Here is a 16736-nt window from a genome sequence, read left to right on the forward strand (position 1 = left end):
TGTGTCTCCTTTCACGTGTAGCCCCTGTTCACCTAGCAGTGAGTAGGTACGGGATGTAAATCGAGGAGTTTTGACCTTGTTGTTCCGTTGTGTGGTGTGTGCCTGGTCTCAGGCCTATCCGAAGAACAGAAATAATGAGCTCTGAGCTCGTTCCGTAGGGTAACGTCTGGCTGTCTCGTCAGAGACTGCAGCAGATCAAACAGTGAAACACACTCTCTCTCACACACACACACACACACACACACACACACACACACACACACACACACACACACACACACACACACACACACACACACTTTCCTTCTCCTTCGAACCTGTTTATCATCTCTCCTGTTACATTATATAGTTACCAGGTCTTTGTTCATGAGATAAAGGCAATTTGGTCAGTGTGGCATGAAGATCAGAGAGCCAAAAAATTAATGCTATCCATTAACAATGTCACCAAGAAATTTTTCTTCCTTGTTCGTGTCGCACCACGGATCTTGAACTTACCGACGTATTGAAGTACAGATGGGACGTAAAAATGTCCTATAGTATGTTCATGAACCTTAAAAACATATGTCCTTCCCTCACTGTGGAGCTTTGCGGGCCCTGTATTTTCTCTCCATTAGGTGACCCGGGTGTTCATTGTGATAACTTAGTTGTCGATGTGTTTGGTGAGTATGATATGATTTCATACTAAAGATAGAGAGAGAGAGAGAGAGAGAGAGAGAGAGAGAGAGAGAGAGAGAGAGAGAGAGAGAGAGAGAGAGAGAGAGAGAGAGAGAGAGAGAGAGAGAGAGAGAGAGAGAGAGAGAGGCAGTTATTCAATGTGATGAAATCTGTTAGCTTCTATTTCTCACCAACTTGGTCTCGGTCTTGGTTCCCAAGATGGCGGGGCGGATCTTCCTCTCCTGAAATTGCAAGTCGCTAGAAGTATCGGCTGAGCCCTTCTAGTCGAAACACGTCACACATAGCGAGTGGAAAGTATCAACTAGTTGGCGACTTTGCGGGAAGTGCATGTAAACAAACAGCTAGCCACCATGATGTCTTCCTCCAGTGACGATGCTGATGATTTAATTTGTCATCTATGAAATTGATAATTCTCAAAGAAATAACCTAATAATTCGTAATTACCGAAAAGGGAGAGCTATGTCTACAATAGGTCCCGAACAGAAGGCAAATTAACCTAACCAATAATTTGTAATTTTCCAATCAAAAGCTTTCACCCACAGCGGATGCTCTCATAGTTATCATTAATTTCCAACATGGTTATATGAGAATAAAAAAATGGGGGTCATTGTTACATCACTCAATTGATGAGTTTATGACCGCTACGGTTCTGTCCTACACCCAACCAAGTTCAAAGGTTATAATTATATTAAATTAGCGTACATTTTTCATAAGAAAATTGTTAATCTTAAAAAGTCTATGCATAATTGCGATCAAATTAAATCCTGACAGATTTTCATTTCTCACCTCCAACAAAACCCTTCATTGAGGGAAACAGTTCTTGGAATGTGGCAGATATTTCGTCGAACGACGATTTGCACAAGCTTTTTTTTTTTTTTTTACCGTATAATTCATTTCTGGGGTCCCAGATGTGTTCTTTTTCTCTCATCATCCGTAACATCTCTACACCTGGAGACCATATTTTCAAAGCTTACTGCTTGACGTCACAACATAAATAAAGTTGTAAATTGACTGAACAAGACCAACATGTTGGTCTTGTTTTGTGACTTGTTTTTCCAGTCGCTAGGCACCGATATTCAGTCAGAAACCCTACTGATTTGCAATTTGAGTCGCAAATTGTCACGTGTGAACCCGCCTTTAGTAGTTGTAGAATGTCTTTACTGATATGATTACTGCTCATAATTTTAATTTCTCTAAAAGTCACCAATTAATGCGACCTTGATATTTCATGTTTTGCCATAAGTACGAGGTAGTGAGATTTTTTATTCTTTTACCTGGACATGGGATTGCTTTACATACAAATATAAAGAGTATGCGCTTCAGATAGCTTCATTTCAAGCCGCCAAATATCCTTTTTCAAGCTTTACATACAAATATAAAGAGTATGCGCTTCAGATAGCTTCATTTCAAGCCGCCAAATATCCTTTTTCAAGCAATGAATTGTTACTTAACTTAACTATATATATATATATATATATATATATATATATATATATATATATATATATATATATATATATATATATATATATATATATATATATATATATATATATATATATATATATATATATATATATATATATATATATATATATATATATATATATATATATATATATATATATATATATATATATATATATATATATATATATATATATATATATATATATATATATATATATATATATATATATATATATATATATATATATATATATATATACACTGGACATGCTTACCAAGGATGATTAAACAATTATTATTGTCTTCTGCGCCATACCACTCAACTCAGTCATATGGTTCCTGTTGCATCATTTACCTTGAACAGATTTTATTTTTATTTTTATTTTTTTTTCGTCAATAGACTTTCATCTTGCTATTCCTATTATGGCTAAAATACGTGGGTTTTTTTTCGTGTTCTGTAATGTTAAACCAGAATTTATAATCACTCATTGTAGCAATAAGTACAAATCCCTGTTGTTAAATGGTCAGACATTCACTGAGACTGGATGCACGAATTCCATTGCTTATGTAAACTCTGGAAAGTATCATTCTTCTCTTACCTTTTTATTTTTTATTTCATAACGATTATTGTTTCTTACCTTACTCTGCTCATCATTGTAAGCTTACATGTTGTAACATCCCTGTGTTTCATATCTGCACATATCAGAATGTTTCGAATTGGTAGCTAACCTCAGAAAAAAAACCTAAGGCATTACAACATACGAAAATAGAGGCTACATGAGCTCACTAATATACATACGGCCGATCTTTGATGAAACATGCATTTCTATATCCCAGTGTCATCTCAGTCTACAAATTCATCTAATCTCAAGATGTATCAAATCTTTATAGTATTGATTGAGTATGATGTATTCCAGCTTTAATATAAAATATAAAATCAAGGTATCAAACAAATAAGCACAATAGGAAAGTTACACGCTTTACATGAGCATCTGACCCTTAGTTACCCGCAGCATGACGGGTGTTTTTCCCAGAGTTGATCCAAAGCCACAAGTCTTTTTTTTTTGTAGGTGGAGGTGCATATGTTACAACAACATTTTTCTCTTTTTAGTAACTGAAATGTGAATAAATACATCAAGCTCATAGTACACAGCGTTAGCCGACTATTTATATTTGTAAAAGCTTTTCACCTGCTCGCGTTCGGTCCACCTGCAATTGCTGATTTCTACCTGAGCGCTTTTTAAAAGTTGTGGTGAACAGTTGGTTAGCTGGATTGTAATGAAAAAAAGTATGCGCATTTATTGAAATACTTTATTGTCGAGCTTTACATTTAACTACAATTTATCATTAAGAAGAAATAATTTTATGATGAAAAATAAATATTTTGTCATTAACAATTCTCTTGATCGCATATCAAGGCATACCAGTGAAGGGAAAGCACAGCTGTCACACAACGGAAAATAGACAATGTTAAGAAACGTACAAAATATCTTCACTGTCGTGTCTGCAATTGTCTGACAAGTAAAAAATCTACAAACTGAATTTTTAAATACGTTTGTTTCGTAAAAATAGATAAGATGGTAAAGAGACTCACACTGACGCAGGACTGCTGTTACATGATCTTCAATTTCTAGTACAGAGAAATTAAGATTATTAACCCAATCCTTTGTCTAATTTTCATTCATAAACACACAAATAGATACACAAATATCTCTCTCTTTTCCTAAATACTCGTACACTTGCATTTCTATAACATCAACAACTTACATTCCTATCTCTGTGTTCTCGTTATATCTTATAGCTTCTCTTAAGTCCTTATTTTCTATGAGACAGCTTGCATCGTGCGGTGCCACTTTATAGAGTCCCTTCTGACTAGACTTATAACAGCATAATCCCGGAGCAAGCTGGTAGAGAGGCAAGAAAGGATCAGTTCGGTGGAGAGTGACTGTCGATGTCTTGAAAGCTAAAAGGATAAAAGTGATACGCTGGGAAATGAAGACGTGCACTTACTTGATCCCCACATTTCACCTGCCATTGGCTGATGCGAGTCCTCTTGAGGCAGTGGAAACGTTTTAGGACGAAATTTCTTACTGTCTTAACTCAACACAGCACCAGCATTGGGAGTGTAAGACGAGGAGGTTAATAGACAAGAAAGAGGGAAGGAAGGAAGGAAGGAAGATAATTGTTTTTGTAACCGGATAAAAAAATATCTATTTACTATGTTATCTACTTTTATATTGAGTTCGTTTATATTACCTTGTTTTTATTATTGTGCAAGATACAAAAGGTAATATGCAAGAGCAAAGGAAGGAAGGTAATTATTACCATTATTTTTTTAAACAGAAGAAAAAATGGTTTATTAATTTTACTATTTATTTGTATTTTTGATGTGTCTTACGTACAAAATCGTTTTATGACTGTATGCATCAATAATTTCCTAAAGACACTTGCAGTAACACAGGGTTCATATCACCGATACGTATATTAGTGCTCGTTCATCAGTGGCTGCCAATGAGATCAATAACGCTGAAATGTTGAACTGCGCGTTTCCAAAATAATATAAATTGTATGACTAAAAACACTCTCTGACCAAGACGTTAATGCTGACAAATCCTGCTGTGAAAATCCAGGAGCTAATGACGTTGCCTGACATAATGTTGCCAGACTGATGTTAATAGAATTCAAATATATTAATACAGCATGTGAGTGATTTCATTGTTACTACGCCTGGAATTATTGACAGGAATATTCATGTCCTCGATTCATATTCGAATATACCCAATTCATCAGACACAAGGACACACACACACACACACACACACACACACACACACACACACACACACACACACACACACACACACACACACACACACACACACACAACACGAGAATTTCCATTAAATGTCATACGTTTAGACTTCATTCCCATGTTTCTGTTGACTTTTATTTTTTATGTTTCTATTCATTTGTCTATTCACTCGACCTTTCTTTTTTCACCAAATCTATACTTATGAACATTATATCCTCTTAACACCGTAGATGCGTAGACTACAAATGTACCCACACAATAAAGAAGCGAGACAGAATACGATGTAATGCAAGTATACGCCAGAGTTGGTTGGGGTCATGAAGGGACGGAAAGACTCCCGAGTGGTCACTTTACTTGACTGTGTTACAAATTTATAATATGATATGAATTTGATTGATTGACTGACTTCCTAAGTAATTGATAGTGTGTGTGTGTGTGTGTGTGTGTGTGTGTGTGTGTGTGTGGATAGGGATGGTAGGTAGAAATTGGTATGTTTCATAGAGGAACTGCCACGTAGCATGATGGCTTCTTGCACCTTCCTTCATTTTCCTTTGTTCTTATGTCCTTTTCGGTGTGGTTCGTGTCTACTTGGCCCATCGTCTTTTCTTATCTGGTGTTTGAAATAGAACAGCTGGGTTTTCTTACTGGATATTTGTGCTTTCTCTATTCCCTCTTCCATCTTTTCCCTTTCTCTCAATTCTCCGTCTATTTTCTTTCTTTTTTATCTGGTTTCTCTAGCTTTTGTATGGAATACCACGTGTGTGTATAGGAGACAAGTGACTATCCGTGCCATTGATAGCATAGGCGTGTGGATGTGTGTGGATGTGACTGGAAGACTTCTTAAACCAATGTAAGATGGTAGATTGACTGACTGAGTGACTGGCTGACTGATTGGCTAAATACCTGGCCAATCAATACTAAAAGCATGTTCGAGTACAAGACTCATGAACTGATTTACAGACCGGCAACTGCATGAGTCTTGATATGGATGAATACATGAGTGTAAGTATATGAGTTCGTTCATCCCTTGTTTGTTGTGCGTCTGCCGTTTCCGGGATGTCCCCGCCGTCTGATATATTATGTCTCGCAGGGGAAAGTTTTCCACATGTAGAATATGAAAAGTTGAGGGAGAAGGAAAACTACGAGTGGAGGCAAAAACTTTCTTTCACAACTCTAAGGTAAATAACAGGGAGTCTGAGGTCATCCATGAGGAGCCCGCAGCAGCAGCAGCAGCAGCCAGCTAGCCACAAGTCTTGCGGCGTTGGATCCCAGTGCTGGCTGACTGGAACTAAGGTGTATCTCACCGTCAAACACACGTATATTTTCTTAGTTGATGTGCCCTTGCTTGATAATGAGTTGTATTAAGGACATCTAAAGTTACGTAATGCATAGGAATACATAGGAATACTGTCATGTGGATAAAAATAATATTTCTAGTATCTAATAGAATTTTGACATAATTAGGTATATTGGTGACACCTACGGTAAAGAGAAAAAAGGTGATTATATGATTAATACCACAGGAATTCAATGTAGCCTCAGTAAAACCATTTCTTATTTTGTTTGAGCTTATGAGATACTGATCAGTATAAAAAAAAACACATCAATAGTTAATTAAGAAAAAGGTGAAAATATAATTACCAGCTTAGAAATTTCATATGATGTAGGTATCAGTAAAATCATAAATTGTTTGGTGCGAAATGATCATGTTCCTCTCTTTCCTCTCTTACTCTGGTGCAACAAAGATAGTAAAAACAGTGCGAGCGGAGAAAAAAAAATATCAGTAGCAGGATTTAATGACGCGTTGATCTTAGTAAAGTTGTTTGTATACAGCACTATCTTATAGAAGGGAACAAGCAGTAAAGATTCTTTCTAACAGGGTGTGACATCTGAAGCAAAAAAGCGATAGAGAAAGAAAGAGGGAAAAATATATGGCCATAAGAAAAATAAATAATTAAAACTGGAGTGAGAGAGGGAGACTGACAAGAATTAATTGCCTAGGAGTAAAGAGAATTGGCTATAAAAATAAGTTTTGTTTCGCCTTTCTCCTTTTTCTTTTCATTTTTTGGTGCTCTTTTTGCTGTTCTTTTTAGCCAAGTGTCCCTGCGATTTTGCTTCGAACCTCTCGGCGGAAATGTTCTTTCTGGAGGCTGCTGAAATATGCATAGCAACACAGGTAGTAAGAATATTTGTTTGATGCGTCCGCTGCATCCATGAGCTCCGACGTTTCCTGTGGCCCTCCCAAATAAATATTATGATTCTTTTTACCATAAAGATTCTCAGCAGCTAAAACACAGCCTGACTTGAAATGTAATACGTTTTTTGGCAGTCTGCCATAATGTATTATAGAAAATGAGTCCTGCACATCTGTATTTGTTATTGCAGTTTGATGACTTTGTAATTGATATTTTCATGTATATATATTTTTTAGTTCTAATAATTCACGTCAAGTGAGTATAAGTGAATTTCAAAAGGCGAAAAAAAATTGAATACATGTTTGTCGTAACTACACTAATCTATACTAATTGCAAGCATTAAGAAAGGGATTAACAATGTATTATCTACGACATTTTTTACCAACTGTATGTTGTAACTGCACCATTCTATTCAAATAGGACTAACTTAAGTCTAAAGGAGACAGAAAGTTATGATATCAGAGTACTAAGGCTTATGAAAAAAAAAAAGTAAATGTTTGTCGATAACGGTAATGTCTGCCATTCTTTTTACACGTAACTCTTTAAGCAAGAGTTATGTGTAAAAAGAGTTCACTGTGTCCGCTGCACGAGGAGGAAAGTTTAAGAAATAAATATGAAATCCCTTAAGGTGGATACAAAGAAACACACGTACTTTTATAATCCAGCAGCCTTTGTCCAGACGCTCCAGGCAATAGTTCAAACGGAATCTTTGACAGACACCACCTCACCGTTACTCCCAAACTCACAATGCATAAAAGTAGCGCCACGGAGGATCAAAGCGCATTAACACGGCTTACTTATAGAAAAGTAATGCAATGTTCGAATTCTAGATGTGTGTGTATGTGTGGGGAGGCGGGTGTGCTTTTACGAGACTTTTCTTCTTTTTTTTTTTTTTGCACATTCACAAGGATCACGGAGTACGCAATCTTCACTTCAGTCGCATCTTGTCTTTTTTCCCATGCCATCCTGTACCAGCTATGCACTCATGATAGAATGATACTACACCAGACAGAACTGCTTTTTACTCCACACTAATCTACTTACTATTAATTACACCATTCTGAATCTTTCTAAAATCATCATAATACCCTCTGACGACATCTTTTTTTTTTTTTTCATACCACACGAACCTATACAGTTTCTTCTTCATCCTGCACTCCATAACACTATCTTGCATTATCCTATATTATACTATATTACTCCATATTTTACTACATCACTATACACCACCTTGTACCAGCCTCACAACACTGCTAGAATCATCATACATCAGACTCTATTCTACATTACCCACTTTCATTACCCAATTCATCGTCTAGCATTTATAACAGTAACCTCATATCACTAATTAATCAGGGAAGATGGGTTGTAAGGAAATTAGCAGGCGGTGTGAATATTCCTCCTCTGCCATTGTATCATGTAGTGCAGTTACGTGGTACTTCAATCAGTTCAATCACATGCTCGTCATCTGAAAATACTGCAAATTCATGAGTACAGTCGACCAAATAGCCATTGTGTTTATAATATTCACTCAGCATCCACTGTCTTTCTTCGTACCTTCCCCTCAGTGCTCTCAATATGCTACAGTCTCTCAAGTTGATGAATATACGCTCTTATTTTCTCGTACACAGAATATAGATTTACATTGAGTGCTTAACGCTGGTTGGTAGTTATTAGAAGGGCGTAAGAATACAAGGGGATGCTGCAAGAATTAGACCAGCAGATGCATTGTAGCACCACGTGGCAGTCAGTCCTTATACAAAGCGCACCTTCCTGTCATCTCTACTGGTATTCATGAATGTGTCTAATCTTCTTTTGAAGCTTCCTTTTTGACACGAATTCTGAGTCACCTTCCATTTTATTTATTCATTTTTTTGAGAGAGCGTAAGTGTGTGTGTGTGTGTGTGTGTGTGTGTGTGTGTGTGTGTGTGTGTGTGTGTGTGTGTGTGTGTGTGTGTGTGTGTGTGTGTGTGTGCCATTATCTCTCTCTCTCTCTCTCTCTCTCTCTCTCTCTCTCTCTCTCTCTCTCTCTCTCTCTCTACCCCGTTGCAGGAGTCATGTAGCTCCATCCTGCCCCGTCATCCTCTTTTTTCCCCCTTCAATCCATCACTTTAAGGGGCGGCGTCAGGTTCCAGTGCGCACCGGACAAACCACCGCGGCAAGGATGATTTATGGAGGAGCGGTGATTGCTGTGGTGAAAAGGAGAGCTTGGGAGTGAGCGGGAGGCGGGGGTACGAGCAAAGCCGGGAAGCGAGGGAGAGTGAGTAAGAGGGATATGGTCAATAGTTTCCTTCCCAAAAGCGAAAGGGAAGAGAGAGAGAGAGAGAGAGAGAGTGTGTGTGTGTGTGTGTGTATTTGTATAATGTTATATGTCATTGCCTTTTTACCTCCCTCCATTCTCACACTTTGTTAGCATATGCATGATATAGTGAAAAGGTGACCTACAAGAAGCCAGCACTGTTACCATGGATGACTTCTGCTTGTCACGTATGCCTAACAACAACAGTCATATTTGAACATTTCATAGTCCATAGGAGAAAAGAGAGACATCTAGTGAAGACTTCAGTAACATGTTCACTCGGGCAAGGTATCAGTTTGTCATTTTATTTTCACTATAGTTCTGCCTTCCCATTTTCTTTAACTTTTCCAACGTTCAGTGTGGTGATACCCAAGGAGAAGAGAGGGTGTATCGCTGTTTTTGCTCTGGATTTCTGCACTAGTTTGTCAAACCCTGTGATGATAAGGTATGATGAAGCGTGAAATTATTAATGTAGGTCGTGTTAGAGTGTACTGCATTCTGTCAGATGTATATATTGATAAGGTGGGTGAAGTGATTGTTAGTTGAGCCGCAATTTTTGCTGTCCAGTAGTTTGACAGCTGATTACGTTATTACTTCTATTATTAATACCATTACTGTTGCTACTATTACTATTACTATTTCTGCTTCTACTTTTACTACTACTACTAATAATAATAATACTCAGTTAGGAACCCCCTCGGCTTGATGTATTTCTCCATTTACCCCCTTCCCCACACATACTCCCTCCCTCCCCTGCCTCCCACTCCCTCACACACGAGCGTGTTCGTGCACGGCCCCCATCCCCCTTTCACAGCGTAGAATACACTTCACTCTCACTCCTCCACACAAATACTCATAGCATTCGCTGTCTTTTTTTATAGAACCAAATTGAATTGAATTATCCTTCAATTATATGGTACAATTATTTGCCTCCAGTCATTATTATTATTTTTAGCCCAAAGGGATGAATTACCCCTGGTTGGGAATCACTGCCTTACATCCTGCGATACCTGTATGTGATACTTGTGCACGCTGGTAACTTCAGTATGAATAATGCTGTCCGTCAGCTCTTTGAATTAATGAGATGGATGAGTCTTATTACTACTAAATTACATCGCCGTTTGAGGAAATAATACCGACCGTTCCATGCTATTAATGAAGTACTCGTAATTATGTCTGTTATCAGACATGTTAACACTTTTGAAGGGACAATTGCATCCCAGACGAGCAGGTAAGTATAAACACGACTTTTATAAAGTTAATTGATAGTACCACTACCCCTCTCCCCTCACCCAACCCCTGCCGCCACCACTATCACACCCTTCACACCACCACCACTCCCACTGATACCACCATCTGCTTTTATGAGAACATTCGTATATTTTTTGATTGATTGTTATGAAACGCTCGCACCTACACTAATCCCATCCATCACCGCTATCACCATTGCCACTGTTAATGCCTTCATCACCACACCTCTCAGTACTATCATCTGCTTACATGGGGTTGCTCTGTTATGTTTTTGGTTGGTAGTAATAGAAGTCCCGTACAAACAACCCCCTCCTTCCTCCCACAATCACCACTACCACACCCTCCGACACCTCTTCGGTTCCAAAGTGCTGGTGGTGATGATTATAAGATGAACACTGGATAAGTAAGATGATTACCATATTGAATGAGCTTTAAACTTATTTATTGTATGTAGACCGTAATGAGAATTAACGATTGTTTGTAGTAATTAGTACTAAACAATAAGTGCACTACGGCCATTCCCAAATACTGTTATGAAAACTAAATGCTGATATGTCTTAGGAAAATTCTTCTCATTCGTCATAATATAAAACACTAACATGCCGTACTTAAGTTATTTTACTCAAAATTTATTTAATTCCCAGGTGTGCTGTGACCAAGGAGTGAGATGATCTGACGAGTGAACAAGCCATCGCCAATAAGTGTCTCCATAACACACGACGTGCTGACACGGGAGCTGCTGTGATCAGGAGCTATCAGGACCACGCACGACCATTACATCCGAAGTGGTAGGTGGTGTGCTTGATCTGTAGCTATGTAAGGAAGGGTTTGTGGGTGTGAATACGTCTCCCTTGTTTTCCTTCACTAGATTTGCCAAAACCTGTGTCCACGTTTTTATTATTCCTTCGCCGATTTTACGAAACCATCGCTTCACATGTCACTTACTTGCATTCTCGTAATTTACCAAACCTTCTGTTTAAACACAATTCCACTTCAATTACAAAATTTATTGCATATATTAATGTTACTAGCCATGCTTCCAAAATAATATTAATCTCACAAAGCAATCTCCACACACATTATCTCTTATATCCTAGAGGACCTACACTATTAACCCAAGAACTGGTAAATGATAAATAGACATAGAGCGTATATTCCTACAAAAAAAAATGCATGAAAATAAGTAGAGAATGTTCGTTAATCCGTCTTGGAGAGAGTGTTGGGCAGGGAGCTAGGAGGTGCAAGAGGAGGAGGAAGGAAGAGAAGTCTGTGTTGGGTGATGGATGAACTGTGTGTGTGTGCATGTGTAAAGGAATGAAAGATGATGCAGAGAAGACAGACAGACAGACAGACAGGCAGGCAGGCAGGTATAAACATGCCTCTAAGAAGGTTGGATGCTAGAGAGATGTATGGATGCAACTATAAAGGATAGACAGATACAAACGCACGTATACATAGGAATACATAGATTAATAAATTACTTGAACATGTAATTACCTTAACCTCCTTGAGTACCATGACGCATTTCATATTCATTCATCGTATCATTTGGTGATTAAGTACAGCTTCAGAAACTTATGTAGGGGATTAAAATAGTGAAGACTGTTGCCTTTCATCTTATGACCTCCGTAGACCCTTCCCAATGTCAATAAAATGGTCTAATCGTACACAAATCTCAAGGCAAAAATGTCCCCCAGTATTGAAGGGGTTTAACATAAAATCCGTTAGATATTATCACTTTATATAATGATTACAAAACTGCATCTCGGAAAAAATAACCCATGACACTCAAGCAATAATTTCTTCAGCCACTTCAGCCAAACACAAATCTTCCTATTGTGGCTCCTGTACACAACAATGAAGTGCATTTCACCCACACTCCCGACAATAGCGAATATTAAGCAGAGATAATCGTAGTGATAATTATCCTCATTTATCCATTGCAATTGACTTTTCATACTAACCAGGGTGTCAAGTGTCTTCACTGTGGTGGATTAATATGATAGTAATAAATAGCATATGTATCTTTTTGTTCATGTTCCGTGCGTCATTTCTAGCTCCAAGAATTTTGCAAGCCTCGTGTGTGTGTGTGTGTGTGTGTGTGTGTGTGTGTGTGTGTGTGTGTGTGTGTGTGTGTGTGTGTGTGTGTGTGTGTGTGTGTGTGTGTGTGTTTTGTTATTGATGGGATTAGCAATATGTTATCATCTCTCTCTCTCTCTCTCTCTCTCTCTCTCTCTCTCTCTCTAACGAGTCGTGATAATAGTAGTAGTTATCGTTGTTGTGATAGTAACATTAGTATGTAGTTAAAGTAGTAATGATAGTATTGTACGTAATAGTTAAATTGGTGATAGTAGTGGTAGTAGTAGTAGTAGTAGTAGTAGTAGTAGTAGTAGTAGTAGTATAGTAGCAGCTTATATTAATAATAGCGTTCTTGTTATTGTTTTCGTTCTATTGCGATACTTGCCCTGAAGAAGCAATTCAACCAATTAGGGTGAACATCAAAGCGAACAATGAGCGTTTAGTAAGGAAGATGGTAATATGCGTGTAATGAATGCACCTTGGCAACGCCACGTGGTCCCTTTCACTTATTCCTTTACGTTATGCGTTTCTCTCTCTCTCTCTCTCTCTCTCTCTCTCTCTCTCTCTCTCTCTCTCTCTCTCTCTCTCTCTCTCTCATCCTGTACAAATGTAAAAAGCTTGCGTTCTGCTTAACGAACATAGTTTTGTTTAAGTAACATCCGTCGCTAATAGAAAAATGACAAATATTTATAATAGTGATAAGGAGCAACTGTTACTGATATCAAAGCAATAATGATAATATAGAATTATTAATATAAAATGAAGTAACGATCATGACTATAATAACAGTTATGATGATAATGATCATGATTACCTCTATCATATCCACAATTACTGTCGATATAACTAATAATATTGGTTACTCGCGTTTCAGCATCAGGAAATACACGAGGTACTTTTAAATTCTGAACTGTCAGATACCGGTACCGCAGGAGAGAGAGAGAGAGAGAGAGAGAGAGAGAGAGAGAGAGAGAGAGAGAGAGAGAGACGCATCTCGTTACGGGAAAAAAAAGCAAAAAAGTGGTGAAAATAATATAATACGACAAAAAAGAGAAAGTAAGAAAGAATAATAAAAGTGCAGAAAAGGTAAAAAGTTGGTGAAACTTGTAAGCGTTTCCTCTCGTCTTTAGTGCGAGGGTGCCTCAAGCTTCCAACTTCTGGAATATTTACATGAGAGTCACGGCAGCTCTAGGCGCGGCGCGGACCCTGTTATCAGCCCGGTGTGTGAACTCAGCAGAGGCGGCTGACAGTAGTGCTGATCGGCGTCCAATAAAGCCAAGGGTCAACTTTAAGCCTTAACTCAGCTAGAAGGAAGAAAGCTAAGCCAACACTAAAGAGAACCCAGCGAGGGAGGCGAACCAGAGAGGGAATCCCCCATTGCTAGCCAAGTGTGGGAGGAGAACCAACACCGTGCTAAGTTTGCCAAAGGAGGAGTCTGACCAGAGGGTGCGGGATGGAGGGAAGTGGCTGAGAAGAGCTCGCCATTACACCCTTAAAGCGAATGATTTTTCCCAGTAACCTTTGTTTTGAGGCTTGTAACTTTGGTGGCTGGGATGAGGAGTTGTGAACATGAGCTGAGGGTGCATTAGGCGGCTTTGTGCCTGGGATCGATGGTCCGGGACGCTGGTGAGGCGCGGCTATTGTTGTGGTTATCAATACTTAAAAACTCTCGTCCCCGCCGAAGACTTTTAGTGTGGTGACGCGTTACTTTCCCAGTAGATGTTTCTTATTGGTGGTGGTGATGGTGGTCTCGATTTCGTTCTTTCTTGGCATTAACAAATTTTATGAGTCTCACCATCATTCCATGTCGCTCCCATATTGCAAACTTTCTCTAGTGTATTTTTTTTCCTTTTTGCATTCGCTACTGTATACAGTACACATACAGTAAAGATATAAATATTTTGAAAGTATGAAATAGTTGAAGGAACAAACTGCGAAATGCAAACTGATAACTTGAGAGAGAGAGAGAGAGAGAGAGAGAGAGAGAGAGAGAGAGAGAGAGAGAGAGAGAGAGAGAATGTATTAGTCGTCTCTCTTCCCTTAGCTAGCTGCAGCTGGTCCTCTCTGGCCTCCATCCATCCAGTGTTCACTCCTCTGTGTGACTAATGGCCTGGCACTGTAGTTTCGAAGGACAAGTGCCTGCCTCGCTAACTTGGCCTCGGTGATTGTTAACGAGGTCAGCAAGACTGTGGGTGGGCGCCGCGCGAGGCCTAGAGAAGCGTGAGAAGAGACAAGAACAGGGTATTGGGGTGTGGAAACGTGATGGTGGCAGAGGGGGAGAAAAAACGACGAGACACTTTCACAAACTGCTCCACACCTAACGACTGGCCTGGGACGCGCACTTCACACTGATGACTGATAAGGAAAACGCAAGTGGAAGATAAATCCCGAGGTGCTTGGAAATCCTCCAGTTAGCAAATTACACTCTGGAGAGAAAACTTGCCGCCGTGCTCTCCTCCTGGTCTTTGTTCTTCCCGGTGCTTTCTTCTTCCTCTGAATCAAAACAGCAAAGAAGATTATCAAACTTGTCTCATTAATCAGAGGTGTGTGTGTGTGTGTGTGTGTGTGTGTGTGTGTGTGTGTGTGTGTGTGTGTGTGTGTGTGTGTGTGTGTGTGTGTGTGTGTGTGTGTGTGTGTGTGTGTGTGTGTGTGTGTGTGTGTGTGTGTATTCATGCATATACAGAGAGAGAGAGAGAGAGAGAGAGAGAGAGAGAGAGAGAGAGAGAGAGAGAGAGAGAGAGAGAGAGAGAGAGAGAGAGAGAGAGAGAGAGAGAGAGAGAGAGAGAGAGAGAGAGAGAGAGAGAGAGAGAGAGAGAGAGAGAGAGAGAGAGAGAGAGGGTGAATGGGGGGGGTAGGTGGGGTTAGCTCAGCGTGCATGGGTAGGGAGGGGAATGGTGGTGCCTGTGTCTGGCGGTGAGTGTGCTTCCTTCCCTCCTCTCTCACTCCCACGCTAATGCTTTCCGCCTTCCTTCTTTCTTATATTTAAACCACCACATCAACTTTCCCCTTTTTCTCCATCCCGCTTTACTTCCGGCGGCTCCCCATCATCGCCATAATTCTCTTGCAATGCCGCTGTTTTTTTTTTCCATACTTATTGTCACTTTGCCATCTCCTAATTTTTCTTTTATTTTTTTCTGCCTTTTTAAAATTCAAGAAGTATATAACACAGCTACGGAATTTTACGTTAATTAATTTTTAGTTTAGGACTCGCTGTTGCTAAAAAGTTCCTGTTTCGGTTAATAAAGTTTAAGAATATATCTGTAGTACATTCCTTGCCTTGTCATGGTGCGTGCCGGGACTCGGCGCGGCACACGGACGAGCTGCCACATCCTCGGCATATATTCTCTTAACTTAACAATTTAATGTAATATACGCAGGAGGTAATTTCCCCTCAGCCTCCATCTCGTCTTGCTCGCCTTCCGTCTCTCCGTCTCATTCCCGCCCCTTCCTCAGCACTAAGGACGTAACATTCCTGGAGGACATGACCAACTGTTCCTTCTTCTGGAGAAGTGTTGGTGGCACCTTGAAACTTAAATTGTTAACGTCTGAATTTCAGGTTAGGATGGCATAATTTTTCATTCTCTCTTACCAGTCTTTCTTTTAAGATAAGACTCCTCGCATTGTGGCTGGAGATGGCCTGTGTCTGTGCTTCGTACACTGCTTACTTGTACCTCGGTTTAAGTGTGTTCTATTGTCGCTTTCCAGATAACAAGTTCATATTACTTAACTGTCCGCGTGAATGAAAAACGGGTTTACAATTTTTTTTATGCGAGTGTAGGATTGGGTAACGGCAACAATGAATATATATATATATATATATATATATATATATATATATATATATATATATATATATATATATATATATATATATATATATATATATATAAAGGCCAACTAAGGTGCCAGATGGTTATTCCTGGTAGACTTGGAGGGTGCCACCTTCATTTCATAT

At 39.0% G+C, this 16736-nt stretch overlaps 1 long non-coding RNA gene across 2 annotated transcripts in view; it reads left to right on the top strand.

Moving 5' to 3' along the window:
* Positions 1-9798: 9798 nt before the first annotated feature.
* The window catches only part of LOC123520760, a 58701-nt gene continuing 51763 nt past the window's right edge, over positions 9799-16736 (top strand). For both annotated transcript variants that reach the window (XR_006679368.1, XR_006679367.1), the window contains exons 1-2: positions 9799-9896; positions 11347-11490. This is a non-coding gene — a long non-coding RNA (uncharacterized LOC123520760). The remainder of the gene's footprint in view (positions 9897-11346; positions 11491-16736) is intronic.

This window comes from Portunus trituberculatus, chromosome 47 (genome assembly GCF_017591435.1).
Source record: "Portunus trituberculatus isolate SZX2019 chromosome 47, ASM1759143v1, whole genome shotgun sequence".
Classification (NCBI taxonomy): Eukaryota; Metazoa; Arthropoda; class Malacostraca; order Decapoda; family Portunidae; genus Portunus; species Portunus trituberculatus.